This window comes from Argopecten irradians, chromosome 3 (assembly GCF_041381155.1).
Source record: "Argopecten irradians isolate NY chromosome 3, Ai_NY, whole genome shotgun sequence".
Taxonomy (NCBI): domain Eukaryota; kingdom Metazoa; phylum Mollusca; class Bivalvia; order Pectinida; family Pectinidae; genus Argopecten; species Argopecten irradians.
This window is the reverse complement of record NC_091136.1, coordinates 49,711,958-49,725,855: the sequence shown is the minus strand read 5'-3', so window position 1 is coordinate 49,725,855 and position 13,898 is coordinate 49,711,958. Positions and strand designations below refer to the sequence as shown.

The 13,898-nt window shown below is 34.8% G+C and overlaps 1 protein-coding gene across 3 annotated transcripts in view; it reads left to right on the top strand.

The window, feature by feature from the left end:
• Positions 1-13,898, top strand: part of LOC138318940 (DNA polymerase epsilon subunit 2-like) — a 68,588-nt gene that overhangs the window by 30,520 nt on the left and 24,170 nt on the right. The window contains exons 1-2 of one of the 3 annotated variants that reach the window (XR_011207929.1): positions 10,104-10,255; positions 10,553-10,938. The exons of 1 other annotated variant lie outside the window; for it this stretch is intronic. The gene's annotated coding sequence lies outside the window, so the exon portion shown is untranslated. Of the gene's footprint in view, positions 1-10,103; positions 10,256-10,552; positions 10,939-13,898 lie in introns of those variants that run through there. One more of the 3 variants, XR_011207928.1, reaches the window with a different exon arrangement.

The window sequence follows — 13,898 nt, the reverse complement described above, 5'->3', positions numbered from 1 at the left end:
GTTTACCTAAGTGTATGCTTTACCTAAGTGAATGCTTTACCTAAATGAATGTTTTACCTTAGTGAATGGTTTACCTAAGTGAATGGTTTACCTTAGTGAATGGTTTACCTAAGTGAATGCTTTACCTAAGTGTATGCTTTACCTAAGTGAATGCTTTACCTAAATGAATGTTTTACCTTAGTGAATGGTTTACCTAGGTGAATGCTTTACTTAATTGAATGCTTTACCTAAGTGAATGTTTTACCTAAATGAATGCTTTACCTTAGTGAATGGTTTACCTAAGTGAATGCTTTACCTAAGTGAATGGTTTACCTAAGTGAATGCTTTACCTAAATGAATGCTTTAGCTAAGTGAATGTGAATGCTTTACCTAAGTGAATGCTTTACCTAAGTGAATGCTTTACCTAAGTGAATGCTTTACCTATGTGAATACTTTACCTAAGTGAATGTTTATCTAAGTGAATGCTTTACCTAAATGAATGCTTTACCTAAGTGAATGGTTTACCTAAGTGAATGGTTTACCTAAGTGAATACTTTACCTAAGGGAATGCTTTACCTAAGGGAATGTTTTACTTAGAATGTCAGTGCCTGACATTATTGATTTGATAAGAGATACTCATTAAGAAAGCCAACCAATGAAGATGTGATGGCCAATCAGATGTAAGGTTACATTTATTTTAACACCCAGTTAACCGTAATTAAAAGGACGCGTAAAAAGATTTAACATCACAAAATGAAATATCAGGTAGGATGTAAATAAAAACCAAATCACATGATAAACAAAGCAAGAAAAATTTTCAAAATTAGAGTCGGAGGCAATTGCATTAGAGAATAATATGTTCGGCCTTGGAACTGAAGGTAGTAGTGGCGCCCTGAGGTAATGTTCATCTTGAATTCATTAGGATTGCGTTACAATGTAGCATTTCCAATTACAATAGAGCTCTGTTGCTGTAGTTTCGCTGGATTTAATCTGAAACAGGTGATCTACTACTTAGAGACTGTGACACTGTCCATAATGGTGGAATTGTAATTATAAATAGTCACTTTTTGTCTTATTATTGATTGATTTAAGGGATATGCAGGAAATGTCTTTTTTTAAAAAGATCCTATAAGATAGAATTATTTTCTTCGTTTTTCCATTCATTTTATTAAGATAAGGATACATATTAATGGCAGTCTATACTAGCCAGACATAATTTACTGCTTATTGTACAAAAAAATGTATGTGTATTTTTGAGAATTGTTTTATAACTAGACTGATCAAAAGAGCCAAATTTGTCGTTAAGTTCCACAGTGATATTTGATCAATAGTTATACATTGCTATCAGAACATGATTTTATCAGTTCACATTTCATGCAAAAGCCCTGACCTGTACATACAAGATATTACAAAAAATGAATGTAGATGGCGGGGACTTCTTTAGGGTTTTATCATACAAAGGTTTCTTATCTTGACTTGATTGAATTTAGAATGAGAGAAATGGGATGTGCTGACATCTTTCAAAATAAATCTCAAAGTTACCCCAGAGTATGCTGTAGTTAGGGACTACAAAGTTTATTGAAATTAATGACCTAGACCTATATTCAAGTTCATCAGTGTGCTGAGACCTTTCAAAACAGCTTCTGAATGACCAAGAAGCAGTACTACCTTGCAGCATTCCATTAAATGGCTCATTGGCAGATGACAGATTAGAATTTCACAACTAGAATTTCATATGTACATATAGGTAGTATATGATGAAGTCTTCTCACTGATATTATTGATCACTGAATTACCTGTAGGTAATAAACCCAGGAGAACACATTCCTGTAAGATATACACAGGGACTGCATCCATATTCATATAGTCTGTACATAGTACATCAGTATACACACACCTGTATACACACATGTAATCTGTACATAGTACATCAGTATACAACATACCTGTATTCTGTACATAGTACATCAGTATACAACATACCTGTATACTGTACATAGTTCATCAGTGTACAACACACCTGTATACACACCTGTAATATGTACATAGTACATCAGTATACAACACACCTGTATACACACCTGTAATATGTACATAGTACATCAGTATACAACATACCTGTATTCTGTACATAGTACATCAGCATACAACACACCTGTAATCTGTACACAGTACATCAGTATACAACACACCTGTATACACACCTGTAATATGTACATAGTACATTAGTATACAACACACCTGTAATATGTACATAGTACATCAGTATACAACATACCTGTATTCTGTACATAGTACATCATTATACAACACACCTGTAATCTGTACACAGTACATCAGTATACAACACACCTGTAATATGTACATAGTAGACATCAGTATACAAACATACCTGTATACACACATGTATATCTGTACATAGTACATCATATACAACCATACCTGTATTCTGTACATAGTACATCAGCATACAACACACCTGTAATCTGTACACAGTACATCAGTATACAATACACCTGTATACACACCTGTAATATGTACATAGTACATCAGTATACAACACACCTGTAATCTGTACACAGTACATCAGTACAACACACACACCTGTACATCAGTATACAACACACTGTAATCTGTACATAGTACATCAGTATACAACACACATACACCTGTATTCTGTACATAGTACATCAGTGTACAACACACCTGTATACACACCTGTAATATGTACATAGTACATCAGTGTACAACACACCTGTAATATGTACATAGTACATCAGTATACAACACACCTGTAATATGTACATAGTACATCAGTGTACAACACACCTGTAATATGTACATAGTACATCAGTTACAACACACCTGTAATACACAGTACATCAGTGTAAACACACATGTACATAGTAATTACTGTAATATGTACATAGTACATCAGTATACAACACACCTGTAATATATACATAGTACATCAGTATACAACACACCTGTAATCTGTACATAGTACATCAGTATACAACACACCTGTAATCTGTACATAGTACATCAGTATACAACACACCTGTAATATGTACATAGTACATCAGTATACAACACACCTGTAATCTGTACATAGTACATCAGTATACAACACACCTGTATACACACCTGTAATATGTATAAAGTACATCAGTTAAACACACCTGTATACATACATGTAATCTATACATAGTACATCAGTATACAACACACCTGTAATCTGTACATAGTACATCAGTATACAACACACCTGTATACACACCTGTAATATGTATAAAGTACATCAGTTAAACACACCTGTATACATACATGTAATCTATACATAGTACATCAGTATACAACACACCTGTAATATGTACATAGTACATCAGTATACAACACACCTGTATACACACCTGTAATATGTATAAAGTACATCAGTTAAACACACCTGTATACACACATGTAATCTATACATATAGTACATCAGTATAACAAACACACCTGTAATATTGTACATAGTAAATCAGTATACAACACACCTGTATACACACATGTAATCTGTACATAGTACATCAGTATACAACACACCTGTAATCTGTACATAGTACATCAGTATACAACACACCTGTATACACACCTGTAATCTGTACATAGTACATCAGTATACAACACACCTGTATACACACCTGTAATCTGTACATAGTACATCAGTATACAACACACCTGTATACACACCTGTAATCTGTACATCAGTACATAGTACATCAGTATACAACACACCTGTATTCTGTACATAGTACATCAGTGTACAACACACCTGTAATATGTACATAGTACATCAGTATACAACACACCTGTATACACACACCTGTAATATGTACATAGTACATCAGTATACAACACACCTGTATACACACATGTAATATGTACATAGTATATCAGTATACAACACACCTGTATACACACCTGTAATCTGTACATGGTACATCCATATACAACACACCTGTAATATGTACATACTACATCAGTGTACAACACACCTGTATACACACCTGTAATCTGTACATAGTACATCAGTATACAATACACCTGTATACACACCTGTAATCTGTACATAGTACATCAGTATACAACACACCTGTAATATGTACATAGTACATCAGTGTACAACACACCTGTATACACACCTGTAATCTGTACATAGTACATCAGTATACAACACACCTGTAATATGTACATAGTACATCAGTATACAACACACCTGTATACACACCTGTAATATATACATAGTACATCAGTATACAACACACCTGTAATATGTACATAGTACATCAGTATACAACACACCTGTAATATGTACATAGTACATCAGTATACAATACACCTGTATACACACCTGTAATATGTACATAGTACATCACTATACAATACACCTGTATACACACCTGTAATATATACATAGTACATCAGTATACAATACAACTGTATACACACCTGTAATCTGTGCATAGTACATCAGTATACAACACACCTGTAATATGTACATAGTACATCAGTGTACAATACACCTGTACACACACCTGTAATATGTACATAGTACATCAGTGTACAATACACCTGTATACACACCTGTAATATATACATAGTACATCAGTATACAACACACCTGTAATCTGTACATAGTACATCAGTATACAACACACCTGTATACACACTTATAATCTGTATATAGTACATCAGTATACAATATACCTGTATAGACACCTGTAATCTGTACATAGTACATCAGTATACAACACACCTGTATACGCACCTGTAATCTGTATATAGTACATCAATATAAAACACACCTGTATACACACCTGTAATCTGTACACAGTACATCAGTATACAACACACCTGTATACACACTTGTAATCTGTACACAGTACATCAGTGTACAACACACCTGTTATCTGTACACAGTACATCAGTATACAACACACCTGTATACGCACCTGTAATCTGTATATAGTACATCAGTATACAACACACCTGTATACACACCTGTAATCTGTATATAGTACATCATCATACAACACACCTGTATACACACCTGTAATCTGTATATAGTACATCAGTATACAACACACCTGTATACACACCTGTAATCTGTACACAGTACATCAGTATACAACACACCTGTAATCTGTACATAGTACATCAGTATACAACACACCTGTATACACACCTGTAATCTGTATATAGTACATCAGTATACAACACACCTGTATACACACCTGTAATCTGTACATAGTACATCAGTATACAACACACCTGTATACTGCACCTAGTAATCAATATATAACATCACACAGCTGTATACACACCTGTAATCTGTATATAGTACATCAGTTAAACACACCTGTATACACACCTGTAATCTATACATAGTACATCAGTATACAACACACCTGTAATATGTACATAGTACATCAGTATACAACACAACCTGTAATCTATACATAGTACATCAGTATACAACACACATGTAATCTGTACACAGTACATCAGTATACAACACACCTGTAATATGTACATAGTACATCAGTATACAACACACCACCTGTAATCTGTACACAGTACATCAGTGTACAACACACCTGTAATATCTACATAGTACATCAGTATACAACACACCTGTATACACACCTGTAATATGTACATAGTACATCAGTATACAACACACCTGTAATCTGTACATAGTACATCAGTATACAACACACCTGTAATATATACATAGTACATCAGTATACAACACACCTGTATAACACACCCTGTAATCTGTACTATACATAGTACATAAGTATACAACACACCTGTAATTATATACATAGTACATCAGTATACAACACACCTGTATACACACCTGTAATATGTACATAGTACATCAGTATACAACACACCTGTAATATGTACATATACAGTACATCAGTATACAACACACCTGTAATCTGTACATAGTACATAAGTATACAACACACCTGTAATATATACATAGTACATCAGTATGCAACACACCTGTATACACACCTGTAATATATACATAGTACATAAGTACACAACACACCTGTATACATACCTGTAATATATACATAGTACATAAGTATACAACACACCTGTATACACACCTGTAATATATACATAGTACATCAGTATACATCACACCTGTATACACACCTGCAATATATACATAGTACATCAGTATACAACACACCTGTAATATGTACATAGTACATCAGTATACAACACACGTGTAATCTATACATAGTACATCAGTATACAACACGTGTATACACACCTGTAATCTGTATATAGTACATCAGTATACAACACACCTGTATACACACCTGTAATCTGTACATAGTACATCAGTATACAACACACCTGTAATCTATACATAGTACATCAGTATACATCACACCTGTATACACACCTGTAATATATACATAGTACATCAGTATACAACACACCTGTAATATGTACATAGTACATCAGTATACAACACACCTGTATATGTAATGTACATAGTACATCAGTATACAACACACGTGTAATCTATACATAGTACATCAGTATACAACACGTGTATACACACCTGTAATCTGTATATAGTACATCAGTATACAACACACCTGTATACACACCTGTAATCTGTACATAGTACATCAGTATACAACACACCTGTAATCTATACATAGTACATCAGTATACATCACACCTGTATACACACCTGTAATATGTACATAGTACATCAGTATACAACACACCTTTATACACACATGTAATCTCTGCATATTACATCAGTATACAACACACCTGTATACACACCTGTAATCTGTACATAGTACATCAGTATTCAACACACCTGTATACACATCTGTTGAGCTGTACGTATACACCACTGTCTGTTCATTGCACCCATGTACATGACACATCACTTACATTGTTCCAACACATTTTTCACAATGCACCTCTACACCAACATATTGTACACAACACACATACACCAACACATTGTACACAACACACCTGTACACCAACACTTTTTACACGACATACCTCTACACCAACCTATTGTACACAACACACATACACCAACACATAGTACACAACACCACTACACTAACACATTGTTCACAACACACATACACCAACACATTATACACAACACACATACACCAACACATTGTACACAACACACATACACCAACACATTATACACAACACCTCTACACCAACACATTGTATACAACACACATACACCAACACATTGTACACAACACACCTACACTAACATATTGTTCACAACACACATACACCAACACATTGTACACAACACACCTACACTAACACATTATTCACAACACACCTCTACACCAATACATTGCATACAACATACACATTGTACACAACACACATACACCAACACATTGTACACAACACACCTACACTTAAACGTTGTTCACAACACACCTCTTTACCAACACATTATACACAACACACATACACCAACACATTGTACACAACACACATACACCAACACATTATACGCAACACCTCTACACTAACACATTGTACACAACACACATACACCAACACATTGTATACAACACACATACACCAACACATTGTACACAACACACCTACACTAACATATTGTTCACAACACACATATACACCAACACATTGTACACAACACACCTACACTAACACATTATTCACAACACACCTCTACACCAATACATTGCATACAACATACACATTGTACACAACACACATACACCAACACATTGTACACAACACACCTACACTTAAACGTTGTTCACAACACACCTCTTCATCAACACTTTGTACATAGCACACATACACCAACACATTGTACACAACATACCAATACATAACATACCAATACATAGTACACAACGCATCTCTACACCAACACTTTGTACACAACATTCCTCTACACTAACACATTGTTCACAACATACCTCTACACCAACACTTTGTACATAACACACATACACCAACACATTGTACACAACATACCAATACATAGTACACAACACATCTCTACACCAACACATAGTACACAACATACCTCTACACCAACACATAGTACACAACATACCTCTACACCAACACATTGTACACAACATAACTCTACACCAACACTTTGTACACAACATACCTCTACACCAACATATTGTATACAACACACATACACCAACACATTGTTCACAACACACCTCTTCACCAACACATTGTACACAACACACATACACCAACACATTGTACATAACATACCTCTACACCACCACTTTGTACACAACATACCTCTACACCAGCACATTGTAGACAACACACATACACCAACACATTGTACACAACATACCAATACATAGTACACAACAAACCTCTACACTAACACATAGTTCACAACACATCTCTTCACCAACACATTGTACACAACATACCAATACATAGTACACAACATACCTCTACACCAACACTTTGTACACAACATACCTCTACACCAGCACATTGTAGACAACACACATCTTCACCAACACATTGTACACAACACACCTACACTAACACATTGTATACAATACACTTCTACACCAAAACATTGTATACAACACACCACTACACCAACACATTGTACACAACACACATACACTTAAACATTGTTCACAACACACCTCTTCACCAACACATTGTACACAACACACATACACCAACACATTGTACATAACATACCTCTACACCACCACTTTGCACACAACATACCTCTACACCAGCACATTGTAGACAACACACATACACCAACACATTGTACACAACATACCAATACATAGTACACAACAAACCTCTACACTAACACATAGTTCACAACACATCTCTTCACCAACACATTGTACACAACATACCAATACATAGTACACAACATACCTCTATACCAACACTTTGTACACAACATACCTCTACACCAGCACATTGTAGACAACACACATACACCAACACATTGTACACAACACACCTACACTAACACATTGTATACAATACACTTCTACACCAAAACATTGTATACAACACACCACTACACCAACACATTGTACACAACACACATACACCAACACATTGTACATAACATACCTCTACACCACCACTTTTTACACAACATACCTCTACACCAGCACATTGTAGACAACACACATACACCAACACATTGTACACAACATACCAATACATAGTACACAACAAACCTCAACAAACCTACACTAACACATAGTTCACAACACATCTCTTCACCAACACATTGTACACAACATACCAATACAAAGTACACAACATACCTCTACACCAACACATTGTACACAACATACCTCTACACTAACACATTGTACACAACATACCTCTACACCAACACATTGTACACAACACTCATACACCAACACATTGTACACAACACACATACACCAACACATTGTACACAACATACCAATACTAAGTACACAACATACCTCTACACCAACACTTTGTACACAACATACCTCTTCACCAACACATTGTACACAACACACCTCTACACCAGCACATTGTACACAACATTCCTCTACACCAACATATTGTACACAACATACCTCTACACCAACACATTGTACACAACACACCTCTACACCAACACATTGTATACTTACACACCTCTACACCAACACATAGTACACAACACACCTCTACACCAACACATAGTACACAACATACCTGTATATTTTACACCTGTACATGTACAGATTAACACATTGGTACACTTAGTAATTAGGTACACCACACATTTACACACTAACCCACTTGAACTTAACAGGAAGAGTCTGAGGACTACTTTTTATAATACTGACATCAGAAAACATATTTACATACTTGGCAGCAACAACAAAAGGCTGACCTTACTACTAGGACAGCTCCACGTGGCATTGTTATTACGATCTATAAATAGCTGTTCAGACCTTGACTGGCATCTCGCTAGGCGGGCTATGTGAGTGTATTTATGTAAATGGCTCAGTGACGCACTACTTTCCAGCCGTGTGCACGACCTGTGTTTGTAGTGCAGCAAGTTAACCTTGGCTGGGGGTATAAATATCTCTCGTCATGAATAACTCATCATACCGCTACAAAGCATTTAACTGAAAACCATTATTTATTTTTCTATCTCGGATAAGGCTGCACTGATATGGTACTAGAAAATACATAACTTTGTTAGCATATTTTTTTTGAAGTTTTTGTTCAAGATTTATTTCTTTATATTTTTATTTAAATTCCAAAACAAAAACAACAAAAAAACTACATCAAATTAAGTGAAAATTGTGTTTTTGGAAAGTTTTTGAATAGTTGGAAATTCCGTGATTTGAGAAATATTTTAAAAGAAAATTATTTCAAGTGAGGAAATATATTTGAAGTGACTTGATAAAACTAATTAGGTGGAAAGAAAAAGTGTTGGATCCCAGTTTTACTATGCTTGTGAATAATTCAGGGGCAGGACAACAGGGCGGGTACTACCCCGACCCCCAGGACATGATGCACCTCCCCCAGAGGACGGGTGTGCACTCTATGGACCAGTACTATCACTCCGGGGGTAACCTTGGGGGTGTGGATCAGTCCCAACATGTCGGACACTACTACGACCCCCAGGAGGACCAGGGGCTAGTGCCGGACTGTCCTTGTGCCACCAGGCCGGTACAAGTACAGGAAACCTTCCTACATCAGATCCTAATGGGAAAAGGTTACAAAAATGACTGCCTATATGTGAACCGTCCAATTAAACAGGAAATGTACTCAGACTATACCGACTATGGATGCTGCTACTCTAATGTGCCCTATCACCAAACTCAGTACTCCCAGTACAGTGGTCACTAGCAGGTAAGTTACCGGTCAGTCTACTGGTCAGTCTACTGGCCAGTCTAGTGGTCAGAAGGCCAGCTAGTGATCAGGGTAGCGATCCATTACAGGTAGGTCTCATGATGGCCAGAATTACTGCAAGGATCTATCACCGACACAAGGAATATCAATTAAAATTTGCCATTACTTAAATTTCTACTAGAGATCTAAGTTTGGTCTAAATAACTATCAAATTGACGTAAGCTGTTTATGAAACCAATAAAATTATCCTTAAATATTGGCTGTATATTTTAAGAAATCTTTAAAATTATTTAAAAGATTTATTATCATTAACAGTCTTAGTAAATCTTAGAACTTACCAATAGTATAAAGATCTATTAGAAATTATCATTCTCACGCTAATGATGTGGCTATTAGAATTATCATTAACAGTTTAATTCAATATCAGGAAAATCATCATCAATCTTAAAAATCATTTAAAAATTATTGATTAATTGAAAGAAAAGAAAATATGACTGTATGAAGGATCTTCATTTAATTGCATTGACTTGATTTGAATTTCCATTAAAAATGGAATAATTAAGTCAACAGGTAAAACAAAGATATTAATGGGAATGTAATTAAACTAACTAATAAGGTGAAGATAAGAATGTACTAGGTTATAGGCAGGGCCCAGTTTCATAAACTTTCCTTAACTTTAAGGAATTTCTTAACTTAAATTTCCCCATAGAAGAGCATAAGAAAAATTAAGGAAAAATCTCAAGTTATGGAGCCTTCCTTAAAATCATATGGGAAATTTTATGTTAAAGGGTTCATTAAAGTTAAGGAATGTTTGTGAAACTGGGCCCAGTGGCTGTCATGGAAACAGGACTGGGAGATAACTCAGGATCACCTGATATCAGTCTGATTTATAGGTGAGTTGAATTAGAACTAATGAGGCCTGCTTATTGTGTATAATTATTCCCTTTGGTCAGTTGTCTGACTGTTGTACTTTATTAACTTTTGCTGTTGATGTCCAAGAAAGATTTCCCTCAATATTCACAGTCAATATTCAAACTTATCAGAGCAGAGAGATCTAGATAGATCGACAACCATCTGAGATTTTTACTCTCAAACCTTTTTGACTTTTCCTCACAAAAAAAACTCACATCTCTTTTATAAGTCTCCCTTGTATAGATTAAATAGAAACAGAAATAGATACATTGGACCTGTGATCATACCGACTCGGAAGTCTGGTAAATTCGCAATCCAGACAGTTTATTCTAAGACAGATGTTAGATTACCGAGGGTTCACTGTATGTAGTTAGCTTATATATATTAACCAAACTCCAACTAGTACCTGAAATAGTCGGTCAAAAGAATATCATATCTAGTTTGGTTTATATGTTCAAGTTTGAAATTTCTAAAAACTAAAAGGGAACTTGTGACCATTTAGAGCTTGATTGCTATTGAATATATGAAAAATTATTTGCATGCCTCTTCCTGGCAGCGTAAAAAAACAACAGCCTTATTGTTAATGTAAAAAAAAATATTATAATTTCATGTAATGGTGATGGTGTGTGCCATTAGATAACAATTGTAAGGAAGGGCATTGGGCTGAATTGTGATACTGATGTAGAATGTATTGTATTTGTGGGGAATATGGGATGAGTACTCCTAAGGTTAAAAGTTAATTACATCATGGAAATCTTTTCAGGCTTAGAAAAAATTATTTGTTCAATAAAAAAATAGATAAAGGAAAATAATAAAGGTGAAAAGTGGGATTAGAATGTAGAGAATGGATGTGTTATTGAGTACTTAAAGGTTAAAAAGAGGTCAAATATACATCCCTATAAGTAGATATTAACAGCTCATTAACAGGAGTAGGGTCTAAAATAAGAACTGATGATGAGTAAAGGCATGTCAAGGTCGTTATAATACTGTTGTTATTAATTAATTGAGGCCCATGAATGGGGATAATTAATTAGGGGCACGAAGTTCCAATTAATTAATTAGGGGTTGGATTTGACACCCAAGTTCATGGTAGGCACAGATGCCTATTAAATGTGTAAAACAAGTCTGATAAATCATAGAGAAGACTTGGTCAGCATTAAATTTAATATCTCTGATTTAGTAAAGAATGAACCAATTTAGTAAAGAATGAACCAATATTTCTGATTTGGTAAAGAGCTAACTACTGGTAATATCTCTGATTTAGTTAAAGAACGAACCAATATCTCTGATTTGGTAAGGAACGAACTTATGTCTTTGATTTGGTAAGGAGCAAACTTATATCTCTGATTTGGTAAAGAACGAACTAATATCAGGAACGAACTAATATCTCTGATTTGGTAAAGAACAAATTTATATATTTGATTTGGTAAAGAACAACTTAATACCTCTGATTTGGTAAAGAACGAACCAATATCACTAATATGGTAAGGAATTAACTAATATCTCTGATTTGGTAAATAACGAACTTATATCTTTGATTTGGTAAAGAACGAACTAATACCTCTAATTTGGTAAAGAACGAACCAATACATGTATCTGATTTGGTGATTATAACAAACCAATATCTCTGATTTGGTGATTAACAAACCAATATCTCTGATTTGGTGATTATAACAAACCAATATCTCTGATTTGGTGATTATAACAAACCAATATCTCTGATTTGGTGATTATAACAAACCAATATCTCTGATTTGGTGATTATAACAAACCAATATCTCTGATTTGGTGATTATAACAAACCAATATCTCTGATTTGGTGATTATAACAAACCAATATCTCTGATTTGGTGATTATAACAAACCAATATCTCTGATTTGGTGATTATAACAAACCAATATCTCTGATTTGGTGATTATAACAAACCAATATCTCTGATTAGGTAGTGGTTTGTTATTTTTTCCGTTAAAGAATACATTACAATGTTTGTGTTTGGAATTATTGGTCCCTGGTCAAGGTACGTAAAGCCATTCATTTGATATAAAGC